General features: G+C 36.8%; 1 protein-coding gene across 4 annotated transcripts in view; it reads right to left on the reverse strand.

Moving 5' to 3' along the window:
• The window catches only part of LOC121630182 (netrin receptor UNC5D-like), a 195,367-nt gene that overhangs the window by 145,457 nt on the left and 26,297 nt on the right, over positions 1-23,613 (reverse strand). The gene's annotated exons all lie outside the window — the stretch shown is intronic.

A 23,613-nucleotide genomic window follows, 5' to 3' on the forward strand; every position in this document is an offset into this window, starting at 1 on the left:
GGATAGATTCGAGGCAAAACGGCTGCTTTCCAGTCTCTTTTCGAACACAGCCCATGTTGAGGCCTCTGGTTTTGTATAATTCCTTTCTTCGCTGCACATTGTCATTTCTATTTCCGTGTGTAGCTGCGGCATCCTTAGCTCGAGGACTGTGGCAGGGGAACGTGACATGGCTGGAGATGAAACATGTCAGGTGTCATGCAGCCTTAGGGCCCCTGTCACCATTGAGACCCCCTGATTCATATTCTGAAACTCCCCCCACGTCATCCTTCCTTTTTACTCCAATCTATTCCTGACTTTTTCTAGTTTTGAACTTGCTTTCCCTTTATTGCTAATTTGTCTTCAACGGTAGCATATAATTTTTGTGCATACTCAGCTTACTCTTCCTACACCATTAACAAACAGCATTTATTATACAACCAAATTGAATTTCTGTTGAAATTTTATGTTAGACTGAATTTTATAAATGTAAAATGAGCTTGATGGGGGGGAAAAAGACATAACCAGGACCTTTTTTGTTGGTAGTTGCACTCAGATGTATTGTAGTTAAACTCCATACTGTATTTCATTCTTATTAATGACAATACGGTGACATAGTTTGATTATATTCTCTTATATCAGCACACTTTATTTTTTAATTTTCAGAAAATACTCAAATATTTAGCAATAGGAAAACAAAATTTAAGTACATTATGACAGTTTATATCATAGCTTTTTACATTTGCTAATCATGCTAACCCAAAAGAGTATCGTCCTTTAAAACTAATGTGAGCAACATAAATTTGACTGAATGATCGAGAAGTGCAATCTGTGGATCTTTAGATAAATATTATAAAGTTCTGAGCTACTTGCTTTATTTAAAAGTGCCATGAAAAAATTTCATTGTGAAAGCTAAATTCAAATAAAGCTAAATTGTTTTAAAGTAGTGGTAAGAGGTTGAAGATGGTATGGTGGTTCATCAGTGAGGGTGGAATGGGTCATTTGCGCATCTGTAGAAGAACCATTAGTGCTGAACAACACATAAAAGTTCTGGAGCAACAGATGCTGCAAAACAGAAGATGGAATTTTTAAAAGAAAGCCATTGTAATTTCACAGACACATCTACATAAGCTGTGCATGTTGCATCAGCATGGCTTTGTGGTAAAACATTTTTCTGCCTACAGTGCAGATCTGTTGCCCGCTGAAAACATTTGGTGCCTTATGAAATGAAAAATAAACAAAAAGAGGCTCCAAACAGTTGAGGATCAGAAATCTTATCAATTCAGAATCAAGTAAAAATGGGAAAATATTTCACCGGGAAACCACAGAAATTTGTCTCCACAGCTCCAAAAAGCGTTATTGAAAGATAAAGGGATGCAGTGAAACAGTGAAATCGTGGCCCTGATGCTATTACACAAAATGTGCTGCATGCATCAAATTCAAAAGAAGTTATTTTTCTTTTTTTGTGTATCAACTTTTGCTGTTGTCTATAGTAAAAAAAAAAAAAAAACAAATACAATTTGACTGATTAGCATTCTCTTACTTTCCATTGTACTCCAACTTCACTGGACCAGGCATCATTTAGACACAGGATGTGAAGTCCTTCAGAAACCTTTACTGTGTAATTGACTATATTACCACATGTATCAACACCATCCATTACATAATTGAATTAAATCATTATTGTAATATTCTTTGGGGTCCATAGTTTACTGACTGGAACAGACATAGGAACATAAACAGGGACACACTACAACTCACTCCATATTCCACTTACATGCACAGCAGAGTAGAGAAATTCTAATCAACAAGGTTGAAGCGTGCCATCTCACAGTCATGGTCCCTAGCCAGTTATCACATTATAATGAGCTGGTCAACTACAGATGCTTGCTTACATTCATTTAGGATGCACTGCCAACGTGGGTATGCACTTTCTGTGCTCAGAGGCTATGTGTGCGTGTGTGTGCTCCTTATGCAAATTTTCACATTTTAAAAATTCAGTGATATGGATACAAGCTGCAGATATGAGTAAAGACACAATGCTGCAGTGTAAAAAGGGTTTATTTGCATTTTTGTGACAGCAATTCATTTGTGTAGTGATGTTTGTGGAGAACTTACTCTAAAAACAGATATTAGTGATAAAAGCGCTTATTAATAACTGATGTCATGATGATGATGCAAATCCCAGTGGATCTAATTGCTCTCGCTTTTCCCATGGTTTTCAATTAAGAAGGTTTAATCATGATTAAGTGTTAACAAAAGAAGACAGCTAAAGAATCCTCGCTCATTGTATATCATTATTAGCTACTCAGCAATACAATTAGCATGAGGCACATTTGTGAAAATATAGCATACACTGTTTTTAAACTGTGTTGAGTTGTATTGTTTTCTGTAATCTGAGTAAATGTTTACTAATTTTTTTTTTTAAATGCACCCAATGCATCAAATCTTTAAAATGAAAATGGTTCATTGATCTTGAAATGATGTACAATGCACTTAAAGTTAAGCAAGAGACTAAAAAATCACTGTCAATAAGATGCACATCTGCAATAGGAATCTATGCAAATTTAGTATGTGTAATAAAATAGAAATAAGCAAAGTGTAAGCTTCAAAGACAGGAAGGTGATGACAAGGCTGTCCTTGAATTAATTTGAATACAGCAGATCTATAAAGTAAAGCTGCTCATTATTCATTATTTTTGTGCACATGCAACCTAATGTGTGGGATGTTAAAATTAGCATTGCATATTAATGTCGTCAATTCTTATTAGTTTGAGATTAAAAATCAATTTTGCAAAAGAAAACCTAAACCATTTTTTATCTTTGTTTACTGCACTATACAGTAACGATGCTAACCAGGTCACAAGACTGATGGAGCATTCAGTTTGCCCACAGAAACATGTTCTGCCTATAAACCAGAATAGATTTCTATCACTGTTTAGAGAAGAGACTGTGCCCTTCAGTTTTTTTTTTTTTCTTTTTTTTTCCACTTCATTGACCACAATGAGCCCAATACTCATCCACCTTTACAGAACTCACAAAAGAGAAAAGGGGGGAAAATATTGAATGAATTGGCCTGTGTTGGTAGCTACACATCATCAAGGTCACCTCAAACTTCCATTTTTTATACTCAGATATTTGAGACAAACAGAAACAAACCATCAAATCAATGAGTGACAGCTACTGCACTGTTTCAAAGTCGCTCTGTCTGATGCTGAAACAGACAATATTTAAAAAGTCTCATCTGATTATTTTAAGTCCATTAAGCCCAAATATCATTTAGCATATTTTAAGTTTTCTTTCATTTCTTTTTTTTTTTTTTTTTTTTTTTTAAGTTTAGTTCCACCAAACTTTCAATAATTACATTTAGGTTTTTTTTTTTTTAGCTTAATTACTTTGACTGTCATTAAGAGTTTTTCTTTTAAAATAAAATTTAAGGGTGAAATTAAACTACAACAAATGTGCAAAATAAAAAAACACAAAACAAAACAAAAAAAAAAACAATAATAAAACAAAAAGCATAGGTTTTACTCTGCAATTTTTGGGGCAAAATAACCATTTTTACATCAGATATGTTGATGCAGAATTTAAAATACCACTGTCTAAAACGAGCTGTGAAGAAGAATTTTTTCACCTACTGGACATAAAGAATGAACACAAAGCAAATGACCCAAACAGCCCCCAGCTGCTGGCGCTGATGGCGATAGAATCAGGTGTGGTCTAAGCTGGGGATTTTAATGATGTGGTGAATGTCTTTGCCCAGAGACAGTGAGGTATAAAAACACAAACCCTTCAAGGTCATGCAGCTCTGTTAACAGGTGCTGGAGTGCTGTTTACCGCTTCATTAACAACGAGTGCAACAGTGTGACTGGCTCAATGATCAATAGTTTGCTGATTAGGATGCAGACTGACTTTGTGCAACTATTTTCAGGGTGAAATTTGGTGATGGCTGCCAGTTTTTCAAAATACGCATTTAATTGAAGATGCAGGGTCGTGTTTTGGGCTGCAAGGAAGAAAAGATTGGGTGTTGTGAGGGTATTCACCTGATTAAAACATCATATTAGAGAATCGTATAAACAAAAATAAAAGAATTACTAAAAGACAGAGAAGGGTAAACAACATGGAGTTTTCAAGATCAATATTCGGATATCATTTAATCATAAATTTACCTGATTTAACTATTTAATTAATTATACTAAGTAAATGTTAATGATATTCACTTAGTATTTATCTATTGTATTGTTTCTGGCAATGACATAAATCCAGTTCCACTTTTTAATGTTGTTAATGCATAAAAAAAACAATGGTACTATTTTTTAAAACTATTATCTCAAACTTTTGTTTAAGAAAAACACATTGATTCTCATTATTACTGTCCCAAAGAAAAATACAAAGAACAATATTTTCATTTTCAACCATTTCTACACATTTTACTTCAACTATTTTTCGATAAGATTTATTAGAGTCCCTGAGCAATGTGCTCCACCAAAAGGTAGAGCAGGCAGTAAAAGGGTAAAAATGTCTGAGCTGTCCTGTATTATCTGTGCAACCATCTATTGGAAAATTGTTTCTGATAAGCTATCACTTCATCTTTCACTTTATCGGAGTCAAAGGTTTTTTTTTGTTTTGTTTTTTTGTCTTTCCCATTTATAGGTCTAGCTCCCTGCAATCTCCATAAAGTCCCGCCACTGTTCATATTCATGGATTAAAAAGGGAGTATTTTTTCTAAATCTGTTTGCAAAGTATAATTTGTTTGGGTCATGCACTGCAGACACAATAGCTGACAAAGTGAAGCAGCATGGTTTCCTATTAAATTTGTGTGGGTGCCGAGCTTTAAATGTTCTTCATTTTACAAATAAAATAACTTAATGATTCAATTGTGAACAAAAAATGATCCATCCATCCATCCATCCATCCATCCTATGCAGGGTTACACAGGCATCCCAGCAGAATAGTAAACAGCTGTGTTTGATCCATTTTAATCAAGATTCAGATCTGTTTTAGAATCATTTAACAAAAATAAAATGATTTTTTTCTTATTTTCCCAACTTTGTTAGAAATTATCCAAATTTTATTTTCATTTAAATTAATTTTTAATTTGTTCTCTGAATATTATTCATTTTTCAGGCATTTCCTTTAACCTACAATTAACTCAATCAGCTAATCATCTGCTTTAATATATCACAAGAATGAAAATATCCTGTAGGAAACATCTGTGCAGAACAAGTTCTACCAACAAGCAGCTTCCTTAGTTTTCTGGATCCATTCTGTCACGTTTATCTCAGTAGGATCAGCAGCATTTTCCTCTGTTTCTTTCCCCCTAAAGACAATGGAAACACTTATTCTTCAAATTGAAAAGAAAACTTTGGTCAGTCTAAACAGTCGAAACTGTTAATCAATAGCAAAAGAATCCGTGTTTAGCCCTGAGTGGCAAATAATTCTCAATGGCCTGAAAGCAATCCTGCAAACAAAATGAATAACTGTAGCTGTGTTTAGAAGAGACAGGAACAATATTACCATAGCAACAAGAAGCATGTACAGCTAATTATTCTAATTATAACCAAAGTTTACAACTGCAAGTCTGTAAGTAATGTTAACATAAGATGCACTTTCACACATTTCTTCTTATATTTAAGTTAAAACACCAAATCAGCATAATTCACAGTAAACAGACTTTTTTGAAGTGGCATGCATTTCCTGTATCAGCCATCATATATTCCTCAATTACTTAATGAGTTAATATCAACCTAGGAACAAAAGTTAAACACCATTCTTGTGCTTTGTTTATAATTTGATTAAGCTTGGTTAAGTGTAATTGGTGGTTGGTCTGTGGGAGGATTAGATTACCTCCCACACATCATTAGCTCTCTTTAACACAAGAGTTTAAAATTGCAACATCTGCCACTGAGTGTACCTTTTTCTACAAATGACTTGCAAACTGAGTATTTATTCAACCTAAAACATACATTTATGTGTAAAGAATATTTACCCACAGCACTCCCAGATTGATCACCAAGCATTAGCTTTTGTTGAAATGACCTCTGTTGCTGTGATGTATGACAAAATTTAATTTCTGTAACAAAATCTAGAATTTAAATTAGAAATGCTGTTTTAATAAGTGATATTTTACTAACTTTGAAATTTGAAAATATACGCACCTGCTTTTTCGTCTTGTCTAAAAAAGAAATCAGTGACGGCAACAAGCAACACTGAAAAATACATATATGCTAGTTTTTAATATACATCATCTAAAACAGTTTATAGTTGGACACTTTCTTGAAAAAAAAAAAGTTTATTTCTGCTTTAAAGTGGGTGTCATTACAACACATGGCTTCCCTGAGCATTGAGTCGTTTGTTTTAGCCATTGTTAGCCTCACAATCAGCAGACCAACTGCCTGTCATGGTCCAGCGGTCTAGCATCTGTATGTTTATTTGCCCATAGGTATCTGTTAATGCTTGTGTCTGTGCATGACCAGCACCAAGCCAAACAGAACTGTGACATTTTTGTTTACCCTGGCTCATCTCCTCTTTCTGGTATTGACCCATTACCAAGTCATTGCAGGTTTTTCCTTCACCAGATAAAATTACACTGATAATGGCTTTCCTGGAAATGGGCTAGGCTTTTCCACTTAGCAGCAATTATAACTATAAATGTGCCAATGTCCTTTATATTTCTCTAAGGTATTCTTTTTGACTGTTTATGCAGTATTGCGTTACAGGAAAAGAAAGGGAAAAAAAAGTAATTGTGGGAAATAAGGCTTGGGGAACTTTTACATTTGTTCCGCGAATAATTTTAACCCTGCAGAGAGAAAAAATGAAAATAAAATGTCATGTAGAAGACAGCAGGAATCTGCTGTTCAACATAATTCACATTTCCTTGTAACCACAGAGATGGTCCATGCCCTTTACATTTTTAAATTTTAAAAAATGAATGATACTCAGTCTGTAGCCACATAAACATCATTATTTCAGAGTGACACGTTTCTGTGACTTTGATCAGCCTTTGAAGACTAAATCTTCTTGCAAGTGTTTAATATAAAAAAAAAAGAAAATAATGTAATGCCCACAGCATAAACCTTTGCCATTTTTTTTAAACTTTGTTACCTCAGCTCAACAAACCTGTAATGGCATGCAAAATAGCTCTGCTTCTGTTTGATTTCCTAATTACTGTTAGTGCATGCTGTGATTTTGGATGGTATCAATTTAGATTCCATTATGTTCTCCCGCTTTCCAGTCCCACTGGTGGCGCTAATGCAGTCCTGTCAACCTGCATCCATTGGGAAAGAAAAAGGACTATCATGATGGATGGTTAGCATCTATATTAAACTGACATTAGCGGACGCTGTCCCATAAACTTCAACTCAAACACACTCAGAAGAACTGATTTCCCTTATTCATTCATCATCCCTCTTGGTCTGTGGCTGTTTACTTCTCCACATTTTTCTTCCTGGCTTGTACCTATAAAATTCCACCTACATATTTTTCCTTCTTGTAAAATGCCACCTGTCCTCATTACTGTCATCTTCTTCTATTTTAACTTTAATCACTGTCCCTTTCTCCATCTTCTTCCTCACTGAAGAGGAGAGTATGCTTAAAAGAGTAAACGACTGTAACTCTGCTCCTCAGTGCAGGTTTTTAGGGTGGTTATTACCATATGATTATTAGTGATGGACAATTGCCCTCAAAGATGTTTCATTATGAAAGAGCTCGCTGGGATCTCATTAGTACTCTCGGTCTAAGGGCTGTTGCTCAAGCCTGCTCAGCTCTCGGGAATTACATTTCGATCACCAAGTCTAGAGTTAACAAGGCAACATTAAAGGAATGTGAAGGTGCAACAGCTAAAAAAAGACAAATTAGTAACCTCCAAGAGTGTCAGAGGTTCTCTAGTCATATAAATAAATTATAAAGGCTGTGCTGGATCTAAGAACTCCTACATTATCTTACATTATAGCCTGCTTTACCTGCACAGTCCTTGTTTGGGAAGAACTGCAACCCTGATGCTGTAGGCATTTGTTTTTCTTTTAGCTTGACAGGAGCATCCATCAAAAAATGTAATTTCATTTCTTTTCAGCTGTTGATAAAGTTGCTGACTAGTGCCAGTCCTCCCCATAGGATCAATAGCTGTTTATACAAATAATGTAGGAAAGCACAATACGCCATTCGCGTTGCTGGAGGTGACTCTCCAAGGGCAGCTGCGGTACTCTAGAATACCATGGCAGCGTAGTGGTAGTTTTCAGTTTGCATTATGGATACACTTAAATTAACCACATAAACCTTTAAGAATTACAGGTGGGTACAAGTGGGGTGACAGCAGAGGTTATTACATACACTGACTCAATAATTGAACACTGTAATTGTTTACACATAAACCTTGTAGAATAACAGGACTTTTGGGTTGCAGCTAAAACAATTTATTAGCTCTAATACAAAATCCAGCACAGTGTGCCAAAGAAAATTAGAAATCTGTTAAACACTTGTTGACCTTTATTCAGTTTTTTTACATTAACTCTGTTCCCTGTGTGTCGAGCATGTCAGGGCCAGCGATGATGGAGCCTAATTACTTCTGACATGCCAGCATTTCAAGCTTTTACACCTCACATATATTCAGAACAAAACATTTGAAGCAATTTGCTGAACACTCCATCCTCGTCCAAGGACAAATAGAATTTCTGTTCCTCAGTTTGAAGACGTCATCTCATCCTTCGTCTGAATAGCATCACTTTAATCCTTGCTCTTCAGAAAGTGATGTAATTACCACAGTTTTGGTATGTTCAGTGACTTAAAACAGTGTGAGGACACAAACAGAACATGAAAGACAACAACATCTCTGATATTACAGGCAAAAATGAAAGAAAGAAAATTGAAGAGCAATGATGAGGTACAAGAAATGGAGACTGAAAAACTACAAGAAAAAGGGCAAGTGATGAAAAAGAAAAGTCATTACAGCTGTAAGTTACACGAAACTTAACTTTAGACATTATTAAAGTGATGCAGCATCAGTAAGTTAAAAAAAAAAAAAAGTACAGCATCACCGAATAAAAACTTGGCCTTGTCTCTCCCTGATGAAAAATTTCTATTTTCAAGCAAAATAAAGGTACGTGATATGACTTATTTCCTTTGTGGTGCAGTTTTTGCAGCTTCTTTTTGTAATGATCTGTACTTGAATCAAAATATCTATTGATAAAATGATATTTTCAAGTATTTTGGCATCTTGTTTCTAGACTAATCCATAAAGAAAGATGTGGATGATCTTGGTGGAACATAGCAGTTGTGATAATTAGAGATGCACCGCTTGCTCAGGTGGGGACTGGAATGGGACAATTTTCAGCTTGACTGGATGTGACTTGCAGATCAAGTTGAGAGATCCAACCATTTATCTATAAATATCCTAACTAATTTTCCAAAACATATAAATGTCTGTAAAGTTTTCCATCTCTTTTTTTTAACTAATATGTGTTAAGAATTGTTAGTTTTTTGTACAGTCGTATGGACAAAATAAATCTAAGGCTTGGAGCTATTTATTTTTCTTTGTTTTTTCTTATTAACCAAATGACTGACTGATAACTTTTAAAAAGATGGATCAATAAAAACAACCATAGGCAATGCATGTTTCACCAAAGTCAAAGTTGCACTTGGAAGCCTTACTATTCAGCACAGTGGTTTGGCATCCTCTACAAAACCTCCCACACATTTCTTTTTCCTGAAATGTTTTCCAGTTCAGTGGATAGAAAACAATTCCACCTGCATGAGAACTCTTTGCCCTCTCTCCCACCTTTACCACAACACCATCACCTCCCCTACTTCTTCTTCTTCATCCTCTCTCACTTTCACAGTTCAGGCACATCAGCAGGGTTTGGAGACACAACCCTGAGGTTTGTGGTGCTCCACTCAATATTTCCTCATCAGAGAGAAGTGGCAGACCAACAGGAGTGAAGGGAGAGTGCAGCAACTGGGAAAGGGACATTAATGAGTGGCTGGTTGATGTGCTAGAGACCATACTTCCAACTTTGAACCAGAGAATACAGTCACCCAGCAGTTACATAGACAGTCATATGTATTTGTTTGTTACTCAGCTCAAGAGCTGATTGTACTCCAGGAGGGGATGCGATAATTAATACCATTGATTGAGTACTGATTCTTTGCACCTCACCAAGGTCACAGTAGACATTTGGAAAGCAATGTGCTTCCAGAAAATCCTAGCTGGCTTGATATGTTGCAAGGGTGTGTCAGTGCAGAGAAAACGTAGTAGAAATAATATTACAGGGTATACAATGCAGGAATACACAAACCCAATGATAACAAAAAATACAGCACAAAAAACAGCCTGACCAGCAGCACGACTTAAAGAAAAACACAGGATGTAAGACACAAACAGGAAGTGTTGCAGAAACAAAAACACATGTAAACTGAATATTAGAGTCCAACTGAATTAGCTTACATGATGAATTCAGCTAACAAGCTCACATTTTAACAGCAGCAAAATTTTATTGCAGTTCTACTATGATTAAGTGGGTATGCTATCCATAAAACATAAAGTGAGCTTCTTTGTTTATTAAATTATTGAGCATGTTCCCATTCACTAGTAAGGGAGCATTCCCAGTGTGGAGAGTGTACAGCTACAGGCTTTGTTAAGGAAAATTAAAAGTAAGGGAACAAAAACTGATAGAAGAGAGAAAACAGCGAAAAGTGAGTAGATGTGGAAGGGGCAGGGAATTGGCTTGACTCACTTGTATTTGCAACAGCAGCAATATAAAATACAATTTACTCCAACAGCATTTTTACCATCTTTCCATGCTAAAAATAAATCACCTCATACAATTCAGAACATTGCAGCATCCATATTTTACAATATTACTATACCTCAATTAATTTTACAACATTCATAAAAGAGCCCAATTTTCACCAAATATATTTTATTTATTGTGTATTCTGTTTGTAGTTGGCTGTTTTGACCATCTCCTCCCACCATTCGTTATATGGGATAGATATGGGATAGCATTTTTAGTTTTCTAGTGTCTCAGTACATTCCTAGGACTTATGAACAGGGCATCTGTTCAACTCTAAGCTTCACCTTTTCTGGACCTATACCTAACATACACAGTGCTGGACTTTGATTTCTATTTCATTATGTTTATTTATTTTATTCATATAAGTTCAAGTATCTCAGGGTCTTGTTCACAAGTGTGAGAAGAATGAGTGTTTCAGACTTACGGGTGGATCAGTGGTGCATCTGCAGCAGTACAGGCTCTGCATCAGTCTGCTGTGGTGAAGAAGGAACTGAATCTACCCTCACTGATGATCATGAGCTGTGGGTAGTGACTAAAAGAACAAGACTGTGGATACAAGCAGCCGTAATGACTTTCCTCCACAGGGTGTCTGCACTCTCTCAGATAGGGTAAAAACTTGGTCATCTAGGAGTTGCCCAGAGTAGAGTTGCTGCTCTACCACATTGAGACTGAAGGAGGCTCCAGGGAAAACCCAGAATGCATTGCAGGGAATATGTCTTTCAGCTGACCAGGGAATGCCTCAGAATTCCTCCAGACAAGCTTGAAGAAGTGGTCAGAAAAAGGGGAAATATGGGCTTCCCTGCTTGGGCTGCTGCCTCTGTAACCCGACCTCCGATAAGCAGTAGAAGATGGAAAAATAAAAATTCAATTCAAGGTGTTCATTTCAATATAGTTTTCTTTAAACTTAATGAGTAAAAAGTTGTATGTTGCATCTGCAAAAGAAACTAGGAACAAAAAGTGAAAGTCATTTTAGAGGCTAAAAACCTTCAGGATTAAAAGGTAAAAATGATGCATGTGTCACTTTAGGTCATAATGGGTTAGATGAGTCATCAACACTTTAAAACTGCTTTCATAAGACGAAAAACACTGTCAAACCGTTTAAATAGTGACAAAACATTTATTCTTTCAATATTGGTCAGAACTGATCTGAAAGAACCGTATCACACGACATATAGAAGAGAAAATGTCTGAACATTAAATTTGCCTTTACGGGGACAGTTCACACACTTTCCCTTTGACATTTACATTCGATACGGTTAAAAGGGACTCATCTTAACCTCTAGCTAAATGCTGAACTCTACTCAATGACTCTTCCACAAGGATCGTCATCAACCTTACTTTTCATTGCACTGATAGCGTGAGTGACCCAATGTAATGTCTTGATAATTGTATAGGCTGCAGTACGTCTGTGCGTCTGATGGGTCCAGTCAGGGAGATGGCGGCCCACTTTCAGTAAGTAATGAGAGTGGGAAAATAGAACGCTTGATTACCCCCGACACCGCTCAAACTGCGCTCCTGCCATTGAAGGTTATTGGGCCTCTTTACAAGAATGGTCAAATATAGAAGGACACAATTATGGTTTTCAAGTTATTGTCTTAGCTGTGAAGTAATAAGGCTTTCATGGTCATGCTGGATTTGCATTTAAACAAGCCCCTGTGACCTGGACAACTGAGCCCATCAACCTCATTAAAACCTGCATCCTCATTAGTATCTGGGTCATCAACATATTCAGTTACTACCACCTCTGTCAGTCATTGTCAGCCTCCATCTTCATCACCGTTGTCATTATCTCAAGCCCTGAATGCAAATTTCTGTTCGATATTCATCACTTCACATCTTTGAATCAGAGAGCAACAATTCCTTTGGCAACAATTATTTACTCTCGCCATTTTACTATTCAAACAGGAATGCCAGACATACAGCGAAGGCCAGAGCAGCCCTGAACAAAACACTCCCTGGAGGACAGGGTACTGATGGTTTTTCTAATGTGTAATGAATAAAATACACAGAGTGCTACAGCTGTCCCCCAGGCCATTGAAACAAGAAGCCCTACATCCTCCCTCCCTCCCCAGCGTGGCAATCTCAAGCTCGAAAAAGACGCGAGAGCTAACACATACATTTTATAACTAACAACACCTGTCGAGGTCTGCAGCCATGACAATGCATCAACCAAATGAAATCAGCTATAATTGGAAACACCGCCTTTGTTCTCCGAAGCGTAAAGGCTCCTGTCGAAGACAAGTCAACAAACAATATGCAAACGTGAATGTATACAGTGCAGTCTCCTGACCAGCAGTGAACACATGAACACACACTGTGGTAAGCACAAAAGCAACAAGAGGCATTACTATGAAGAATAGGTTGGACTGTATTTTCTGGGCCTCGAGCTCCAACAACTTCCTGCTCTTTGATACTAAAATGTAATTACCTTTTGAAGCTTTGCCTCCTTCTTCTTTACTGAAGGGAGAGAAACAGACTCAAATGTGTGTTTCATGCGTTTTCTTTCTGTACTAACACTCCAATTACCAAGAAACTTTCCCAAACACCTGAGCTGTTATCCCTCTCACACAGAGCTGACTCTCTCTCATTTTTAAGCAGCACCTTCCAGAAACTTAAGAGGTGACTTCAAAAAACTCTTGAAATTCTTATTTTTATTTTGTGTCTGCAGTGCTATACTGAAGATACAGATTTAAAGGCATTTCTACTCTTTAAGTCAATGAAATATTGAAGGCATGTTGTTTTAAACACAGATTAATGTTGCTTCTCTCAACGATGTTACACTAATCCAACTTCATGCATATTAACAAGCTTGTTCTTTTTCTTGATTCTTTACTTCTCTAACCAGTGCACTGAATACCCTCTAACTGACAGAAGCACACAAATATGGGTTAAAAAAAAAAGATACCATAGCCACTTTATTAGGTACACTTGTTCAGTTGCTTGTTAAAACAGCAATCACCTGGCAGCAACTCAATACATTTAGGGATGTAGACATGATCAAGACAACTTGCTGAAGTTCAAACAAAAAATCTGAATGGAAAAGAAAGGGATTTTAAGTGAGTCTGAATGTGACATGGTGTTGGTAACAAACAGGCTTGTCTGAATATTTCAGAAAGTATTGATCTTACTGGGATTCTCACGTCCATCTCTAGGGCTTAGAGAAAAATGGTGCTAAAAAAAGAGAAAATATGGCAGTCTGAACAAAAATGTCTTGATGGTGTCAGATGGGAATGTGCAGACTGGTTGGAAATGATGGAAAGGCAAAAGTAACTCAAACAACTACTAGTTACAACTAGGGTATCTAGAATACCATCTCTGAATGCACAGCACATCCAACCTTGAAGCAGATAAGGACCACAGGAGCAGTAAACTACACTGAGTGCCATTCCTGTCAGTTGAGAACAGGAAACTGAGGCTACAATTTACACACACTCACTACAACTGGACAGCAGAAGATGGAAAAACGTTGCCTGGTCTGATGAGTCTCCATTTCAGCTCCACATTCAGATGGTAGGCTCAGAATTTTGATGTAAATGAATTGTAATGATGGATCCATCGGTGTCAGCTGTTCAGACTGGTGGTGGCATACTGGTGTGGGGCACATTTTCCTGGCACACTTTGGGCCACTTAGTACCAACGTGGCATTGTTTAAACACCACAGCCTACCTGAGAATTGTTGCTGACCATGTCCATCCTTTTACAACCAGTGATTGGACATGACAATGGGTTCACTGTACTCCAATGGCCTCCACAGTCACCATGTCTCAATCCAACAGAGCAGTGGCTCCCAGCCCATTTTCCTTGAGAAACCCCTTCATGCAACTACCAAAAAGCTGTAGACCCCCACCTACCCTGTGTTGAAACTGTGCTGGGTTTTATTTTTTCATTAGCTCACCATAAACAATGCACTCTGGCTGATATCTTTCCTTATAAAACCAAAGTTAAGGTAAAAACCAACATGCAGCCTTACTTAAAAAAATAAAAACAAAACAAACAAAACATGTCTTATTAATAAAATGGTGCAAAGATTTTGGGCTCCCAAAACACACTGGTTCCAAAACACCCAAATGCTAAAATAAATAAATAAATAAAATAAGTTAATACACCTGTCTCTGTGGACATGCTCTTGATTTAAACCACACTGGTTCTGAACAGTGTCAGGGACCCACCCCGTCTGGGGGTCTAAGGACTACAGGTTGGGAACCAATGCAATGTTGTGCACACATTTCAAGTTGCTGTCTTGCTTTTTTGTTTCCAGAATAAAATATATCCAAATTATTGACATGCTAAATTAGCAAAGGCAGCTCATTTCCCGTCAGACTTGTAGGTGCAGGTGTACAGAAACGCTGCATCTGAACTGGAAACTTAGAGTAAAAAACAAAAACACATAATACATAATTAGATATATTTATAGGTTCTCATGGATATATAACAAACTGATTCTGCACCAACATATTTTGGTAGGTTTAATTCTGCGTCTGTATTATATCACATATTTTGTAAACACAAGACCATGAACTGTCCCTTGGACGAGGTGGATCGGGAGATTCTGTCCAATATCCCATCCATGAAACAGGTCAATATCGGAGCAAGACAATCCCTAAGGGGCCCATCCCCCACCCCTTGGTCTTGCTGGAAGTAGTGGTGTGTCTTATGTAAACAAACAAGTTAAAGCAGGTTTATCAAAATGAGGAAAAATTATCTGTCAGCCAATGAGAAAAGATAAATTGAAATCAATTTTAATAAGACCTCATTTTGCAAGGTCAATAAATATAGGTTTAAAATAATTCCTGCAAGTATAAAAACCTCACATAATAGTATTTCTCTTCAGATACTGCTGTGGTTGCCTGGTTTTTCTTCAAATTGATGAATCTAAATTTGGCTGATTAACAACCCAATAATGGGCCAAAATGTGACCATCCTGGAAAATCTAACTTCCCATTCTTTTTTGGGTATTTATCAGTTATGATAGCTACAAATACTTTAAGCAGTATAAACAATTATAGTAAAAAGGAATGTTTTTGAGACAATACAATGACAATAAAGACACTATTTAATATTTTTCTTCTCTTTATTTCTTTTTCTTTTCCTTTTTTAATTCAAAGATTAATAAACAAAATGAAGAGAAAAGAAATGGACGGAGAATAAGCATGCCCTTTGTCCAAATCAGTATTTAATAACATGACATTAAAAAAAAAAAAAGGATAACAAGGGTAGATTTAATTGCAAAACTCACTTGAGTGAGATTATCTTCAAATAAAAGTGAAAGGAGGATCACATCACACTGGTTCAGAGACATGACCACTGTGGGCGACTGCCTGTAGTTAAAAATAGGTTTCATGTTGATAGATATCAAAGTCAGAGTGGTAGATGGATGAGTGGGTGGTCATAATAATGAAAGGCCATAACACTCCCACAGGCATGAGGATAACAAGAGACCGATAGAAAAGGATGTCTGCATGCGATGCCAAAACAAATCTTCATGAAGTTTGATGTTTTTTTTTTTTTTCTTTTGTTGTTTTTGTTTTTTGTCTGAGAGAATCGCCTCAACAATTATGTTTGAGGACAAAGAGGGTTAATGTGATGTGCAACTACAAAGCAGGATAATTGGCTTGACATTTAAGATGTGGTTGAAGAGCCAACAAGACTTTCTGTCTAATTTAAACACTTGTAGCACTGTTACAATACAAAACTAAATGTTTGTAAGCCTTGTGCTACGTCTGACAGTAAATAATGTGGAGTGAATCTTTCAGTATGCACATGACAGAGCCATATCTCAGACTGAAGTAATTGAAAAAACGAAGCAATTAGAAAAGAAAAATGTTTAGGAACTAAAACAGAAGAAGAGAAAACTGACATGTTACTTTAATCCACTTAAAGTAACATTAAATTAAAATCAATGGGTTAGGATGCTGTAGAGCAGGGATCACCAACTCCGAACCTCTTGATCCAGCAACTTGCAGGTTGTTGATGTTTCCTTGTGCTAATCTAACTCGAATAATGGGTCATTAAGAGGCTTGTGCAGAACATGACAACCATTGGAAAACCATTTAATTTGAACCAGGTGTGTTGCGGCAGAGAAACATAAAAACCTGCAGGACACTGGCCCAAGAGGTCTGGAGTGGGTGATCCCTGCTTGTACAGTGTTTTCACAGGAATGCTATCAGCACAGCACATGGCTTATGTTTTACTGGGAGCAGCCAGGAAACTAACAAAGTGACTGAAATATGAAATGAAAGCTGCATTTGCTCAACACAAAGTGCATCTGATATAATCAGCATTTCATCTCAATTAAAACATGTTATGCATGTTATTCTGCAAAGGCTGACTAAGAACCTTCATCAGAAGAGACAACTTTAGTTTATCAGCTATATAACTTGTGAAAAGAAATCTTCTGATTTGACTAAATTAGTTTCTGAATGACTGCATTTTTGTTGAATGGGTATGAAATAATTACTGCAAGCTAATGTTTTTCAAGGCTGAACCTTTTGTTGTTGCAATTAATCACTTAAATGAACTCTTTGATAATTTTTGAAGCAGAACAAATAAGAAAATAAATGGTGTTGAATTTTCATCCAGTTTTAAGACTTTGCATTTTCCATTTTATCATAAGCTGCCATTACAGTACATTATAATTCATCTAGCATAACTAATCAAACATCTGTGGGTATTCCCACTGGGAAGTACATGAAATTTACTCTGCAGGGTCCATTCAGCATTCGTAATGGTCCAAGTTTAAGTATTTAACTCATACTACATGTTTTAATAATACCAATTACCATGACTTACTATTGTGCACTGGTCCCTGATAGAAGGCACAAAAAGTTGTATTTTTTTTTTTATAATTTTTGCAAATAAGTACAATTTTTATCTAATAGTTGTAGCAGCATGTATGTCTCTTTTACTATGCTTAGGTAACATATTTATTTTAAATATGAATGTGAAACAAACATTACTTCTAATGATTGTTTGCATTCCTTGTTAGTCCAATGGAAATATGGATGAAAAGACAAGAACTGAATCACTTCCAACTAACTGGCTATATTGAAAGTTACTATATACTTATATACTATTTTAGATGTTGTGTTTCATTACTGGACCTTAAAATATACACATGTACACATAAAAACAGTGTATTTCATTTTATGACTGAAATGTATTTTACTGGAGGTTTTTCAGATCTATCAGATTAAAAAACTACAGAATAATTGATCCATTTAAGATGTAATACAACTCAAAAATCCCTACAGTGACAGTAGATTCAGCTTGATCAGCTGCGTCTCGGTGATGAACATGAAGTTAACATGAATGTCTCCATTTTCACATCCCTGTAAGAGTTAAAAAAAAAAAAAACATATTTCAAATTAATTTCTGCTTTCCGGTGGATGAAGCCAGATATTTTTATTGGCGTGTGCATAAATGTGTCTGTGTGTGCGCATTTGGGCAAAACTGCTGTGTGACAATTCAGAAAGCATGTAGAGAGAAATGACACGCTATGGTGTAAATAAGATAAAGAATATCAGATTGTCATTGTATTAAAAACTATGATAAAAAAAAATTCTATTCTGCACACGTTGCACTTCAGTTAAATTCTTTTAAAAGCAAACCAACACTTGAGTTTTCAAAAAACCGTCCGCTAAAACGACAAGGGCAGATTCACATGTACACGTTTCAGGTGTCGGCAATCTCAGCTCTCATTCACTTTGAATGAGGCGATGTCTTGTCTAATTAAATTCTGGTTCCATTACTTCGCTTTCCTAGTGTAGCTTGCAGTGATAAGTGGCAGCAGAGCCACCAGCCAATCAAATCACCTGTGACAGATTGTCGCTAGAACTCTAAACATGAGGCCCACCAATTGTGATAACTTTGTGTACAAGAGATTTCATCACGTTTATCAATATTAATAATCATAATGATATAATGCAAACAAGCGTTTCTACAAGTCTCAAAGGGAGATACTGTCGTGTTGTGTGTTAAGAATTCACTGCAACAATTAATGAGTGAAGCATTTCACACTTTATTCAGCTAAACAGAACCAGAACATTCATCTTCACACCTTAACAGCGGGTTGAACTAAACAGATTAAGACCACATCTCCCCTCTTAAAGAAAGGAGATGTGGTGTGCATTCAAGAAATTGTGTTTACCAACATTAATATTTTTCCCAATTATTAGAACTCAAGATCACATTACTTAATTATTCATTTTTTTCTTTTACCGTATTTCAGGTAATCACTTTTTAGGTTCAGTCTCTTTTGCAAACGACTGCCAAACCTGGTTCTGATGGGAGCAGCTGTAAGGCTTACTTTTCTGGAGCCTCTTCTGGAGGTCTAGGAGCGACTGGACTTGCTGTTGCTGTTCCAACTGGCTGTAAAAGCACGTTTACGGTCTTTGTGTGGGAAGTAGATACAGGCAAGGGAACAAGATGCCATCTATTTCTCCTGATGGTACCAGAAGGGCTGTCCACAAGATATGACCATGCTGTGGAACGGGTGGACACTACCGTTGCTGGCGTCTTTGCATACGTGACCCACTCTTGCTGCGCTGGAGTCAGAGGGCTCAAATCTCTTATACGATTTCTATTGTTGAAAGATGCAGCATCTTTTATCATCCTTTCCTTTTCTTTGCTGGTCACACCCCGTCCATCCAGAAGGTCGGGTGTGAGTAGAGATAGGAGCTGGTGTATTGGTGTACAAAGTCTATGCCCAATGAGGAGCTTTGCTAGACTGTTGCCACAGTATAATGGGGTTGCTCTATAAGCAAACAGGGCAAGGTAAGGATCTGGAGCCTTCTTTAGCAGTCTCTTTTGAGTCTGAATATGGTGCTCTGCCTCTTCATTGCTTTGAGCAAACATAGGCCAGCTGGTGTGAAGGATTCACTGCAACAATTAACCAGGGAAGCGTATTGCACTTTATTCAGCTAAACATTAATGGAACACACCTCATTCCAACTCCTTCTATTCCCTCTCCAACCCCTTTCATCTTAAACGTGTACTAAACAGATTAACACCACAGATATAAGCACATGTCACATCTGGGAGATTTCTAATTTCAGTGCAACCCTGCAGTCTTTGAGGTCAAAGGTGTGCAGGAGAATAACAGAACCCAACTTCTGAAGCTGACAGCTGCAGTTTCGGGTTTTTTGAATGTTTTTAGCCAGCTGTGTCGTACTGACCACCCAGTCATCACCAGGCTGCTGTGATCCTACATTCTGGGTTTATATATGAGAACAGTGACACTATACTGTACATGTATCATGGTGCCTGCTGCAGGCAGTGATCACTTCTAACATCATCTCCTCCAACAGAAACCAACCTGGTGTTGCAAACAAGCCTCAAACTGTCAAACAAATGTACCTTTATTTAATGCATTGTTGTAAAGTTTTTTTTTCAATTTTTGATATCTAACATTATTCATTTAATACTGGAATACTCTCAGAAACACCTCATAATGCACACTTAATACTAAAATGAAAGCAATTAATGCACTGCTTTGGCAGTTGCGACATGAAAAAGGAGTTAAACTGTCCATTTATGGGGAAAATTAATAAATTACTATCTAGTCACAGACAAGTGAAGATCTGCCTTTGCATGCAAATTACATTACTAAAGGGAGACAGCATATTAATAGTGAGTGTTTCCATTTGCAGTGACCAACCTCTTTCCACAGGCTGCAGACCACAAATGCTAAAAGAAAAGAAAAAAAAACACTCTTTGTCCATGACTTCTTACAACTGCAGTCAATAAACCAGCCTTCAGTACAACAGGAATCTGCAAAGCTGCTTCTCACTTTTGAAATGGCAGGATGAAAACAGCACTGCACAAATTAAGACAAAGTGCAAACCTACCAAGAGAGCTGAGAACTTTGCCACTTGAGTTTTTAAAAAAGAGCAGCTCCTGAGAAGCATGCTGAGAGAACAAGCAGAGAGCAGAGGGAGAGGAGGGAAATGCCTCCAGGACACAGCACCTTGCTCATCCTTGAAACTGTAAGACAAAAAAAGTACAAGAGTTGGAAAACCAGAGAATGGAGAGACGAGCTGAAGAGGGCACCTTGTGGTCTCCCACACCCATCGGCTAGCAGTGAGAAGCAGCGTTGTATGTGGCTGGTCCACGGGGACTATCAAGCACAGGTCAGATCGATGTATGCCCTTAACGCAGATCAGAGCTTGACAACTCCCCTCGGTGTTGGCATTTCTGAGTGAACAGCAATTTCCCACCTACGCACAAGTGAACAACATCAAAAGTGATGGAGCACAAAAGCTTTGTTGTAAATGAGAATCTGGAGACAATGATTAAACCAAATGTAACAAAGTATAGCTGCTGTTTGGGGAATTCAGCTGGTGAGACACAAAGAGATTAAAAGAAATGAAAAAAAAAAGAAAAAATAAGATCACACTGCAATTTCTTTGCTTATGTCTATTGTTCCAATTTCCATTCAGAGGTTGAACTGTATGTGCAAAGCAATAGGACTTAACAGGATTTAAACTATAAAAACAATCCATCGATGGTGAGTCATTTCAGTTCAACATTATTACATTTCTGCCTGATAGAAAATATTTCAGCCAACCATGATCATTTTCAATAGTTATTTGAATAGTTTCTATTTGCCCTTCTAATAAAAATAATGGATGAAACTAACAGGAATGTTTTCTCCATTTCCACACTGTTCCAACAGTCACATTCTTGAAGTTTTTTTAATCACATACTTTTTATTTCAAGGTGCTTGAGTGCTGAACACATTTCGATGAGCATCTGTTGGGCTTAAATTTAGTTGAAAAGCCAAACACTACAACAGCAATGTGAGCACATTCTGGTTTTAAGCCAAATGAAAAAGTTAAGCCCAGTAACTTGGAGGAATCCAACTAACAGACTGGCAGGTGGCGCTTAAAGACTCTAGTATCTCGCCTCTAAAACGTACTTAAAATGGACAGAAAAAGACAGTTCAGTAATTAGCAGCATTTATTTATCCGACAATTACTCAATAAAAATTGTGATTCTTGTAAAAGGACTGAAGCTTGTGTCAAAAACTGTTGAGTCAGGTCTCCAAACAACCAGTAGAGTAGCCTGAATTGTAGCTTAGTCCAACAAAGGTCAAAGGACTGCATTCATCTTTTTTTTTTTGTTTGTTTGCTTTTGTTTTTTTTTATAAATAAAAATAAAACAGAGCACATAAAAACAGTTAAAGAGAAAAGACAAGCCTTTTTCCCCATCTGTGCTTACCAGGCCACATCTGTTCTATTAGACCTCTATGATTCAAATATTGACGGCCTTCTCTTGTGACAAAAGGAAATCATTTATTCTGTAAACATGAGAACCCCCAACTTATGTCCTGACATTGAGATAAAAGTGCTGAAATCAATAGAAAGTTTTCTGAGAATTGACCACAATCAGTGTGATGACAAACACAGAGCACAATGCCATCTATCAGAGGCACTCAATCATGAAACGAGCCCCGAGCGTGGTGACATTAATTTTTTGTGTCTCCTGCTATGAATGCATGTCTTTTAAGTTTCAGCACCCTTGTATATTTCATATTGTTGAAAGTTTTATATTTGGAAAACAATTTGCATAGAACACGCTTGTTAACATTTGAGTTGAAAGTCTTTAAAGGGCTTTAAAAACATAATGAAAACAAGGATTACTGGCAAACAACTGGTTTTAAAGTACACAGAAATATAATTGTATATGTTACACCTGTCTTTGAAGTCCACAGAAATCTAAGTATTTAAAATTAAGCTTTATACAAGTTTTACTGAATGAAAATATCTGCTAAACTTCAAAAAAAAAAAACAGGCACAGATTGAAATATTGATGTTTTTGACAGAACATAATTTTATTTCTATAGAATACAAGGTATAATAGGATGTCTGCAAAGGTTGACAGAATCATGTACACCTCATGGGAAGAAAACATGCAAGATGGTATTTTAGGCCCAATTACCCATATGTTCGTGACAAGTGACCTTTTCACATCAGTGCACTTCCTGAATGTCCAAACAGCAACAGTTACCAGCCATCAAAAAAGGTTTATTGAAGTGTTTATTATTAGCCTTTCTCCAAAGGTTAGACTGAGCATTCACAATCACTGCCCATCAGCTTTCTAATACATGCTCACAAATGGGCCAAGATAAAATATGAGAATCCAAATGGCCTGTGAGCTAAAATCATCACTCTCTTTTTCTCAGAGAAAATACTGGTTGTCATTCAACCGTGACATAGTTATGATCCCACTTTCTTTTCCAGTCCCATTCCAAATGAGACTTTACAGCAGCCTTTAATTCTGCTGTGGTTCATCAGGGTTTCAGAGGCAATTACCCAGTGATGGGACATTCATCCTAAATCTGAACCATGCAACTTTTTCAAATTGCATTTGGCCTCCTGTGACCAGTAAAAAAGTGATTATACAAAACTACCGAGACTGTCTCACTGCAATGATGTAACATGCAATCTTTGCACAATGTTAAATATTTCAGAGAAAACTTCATATCAAATCTATACAGAATCAAGTAAGTCCACCAGATTTAGCTGCTACTGTATTAAAATAAATAAATAAATCAAAAGATAACCTTCTGCTTTGATTTTACTATCAATTTCATTTCATCTCTGCTCCAAGTTGTTAAATGCCAAAACAAAGTAAATAACAAAGCAATTCAAGTATAAATTTAGGAGAAAACAAGCCAAAAACACAAACCATGCGTATGTATTAGGAAGTAAAACTTTGCACTTGTCCTTAGATTAGGACATGTGAAAACTTTAATGGTTATTGGATTATAAAATCAGGGCCCTATAAATTATCTAGAGCAATGTAATAGAATCATACGGAGGGAGGCGCTCTTTGTTGTTGCACCCCATTAC

Source organism: Melanotaenia boesemani, chromosome 19, assembly GCF_017639745.1.
Source record: "Melanotaenia boesemani isolate fMelBoe1 chromosome 19, fMelBoe1.pri, whole genome shotgun sequence".
Lineage (NCBI taxonomy): Eukaryota > Metazoa > Chordata > Actinopteri > Atheriniformes > Melanotaeniidae > Melanotaenia > Melanotaenia boesemani.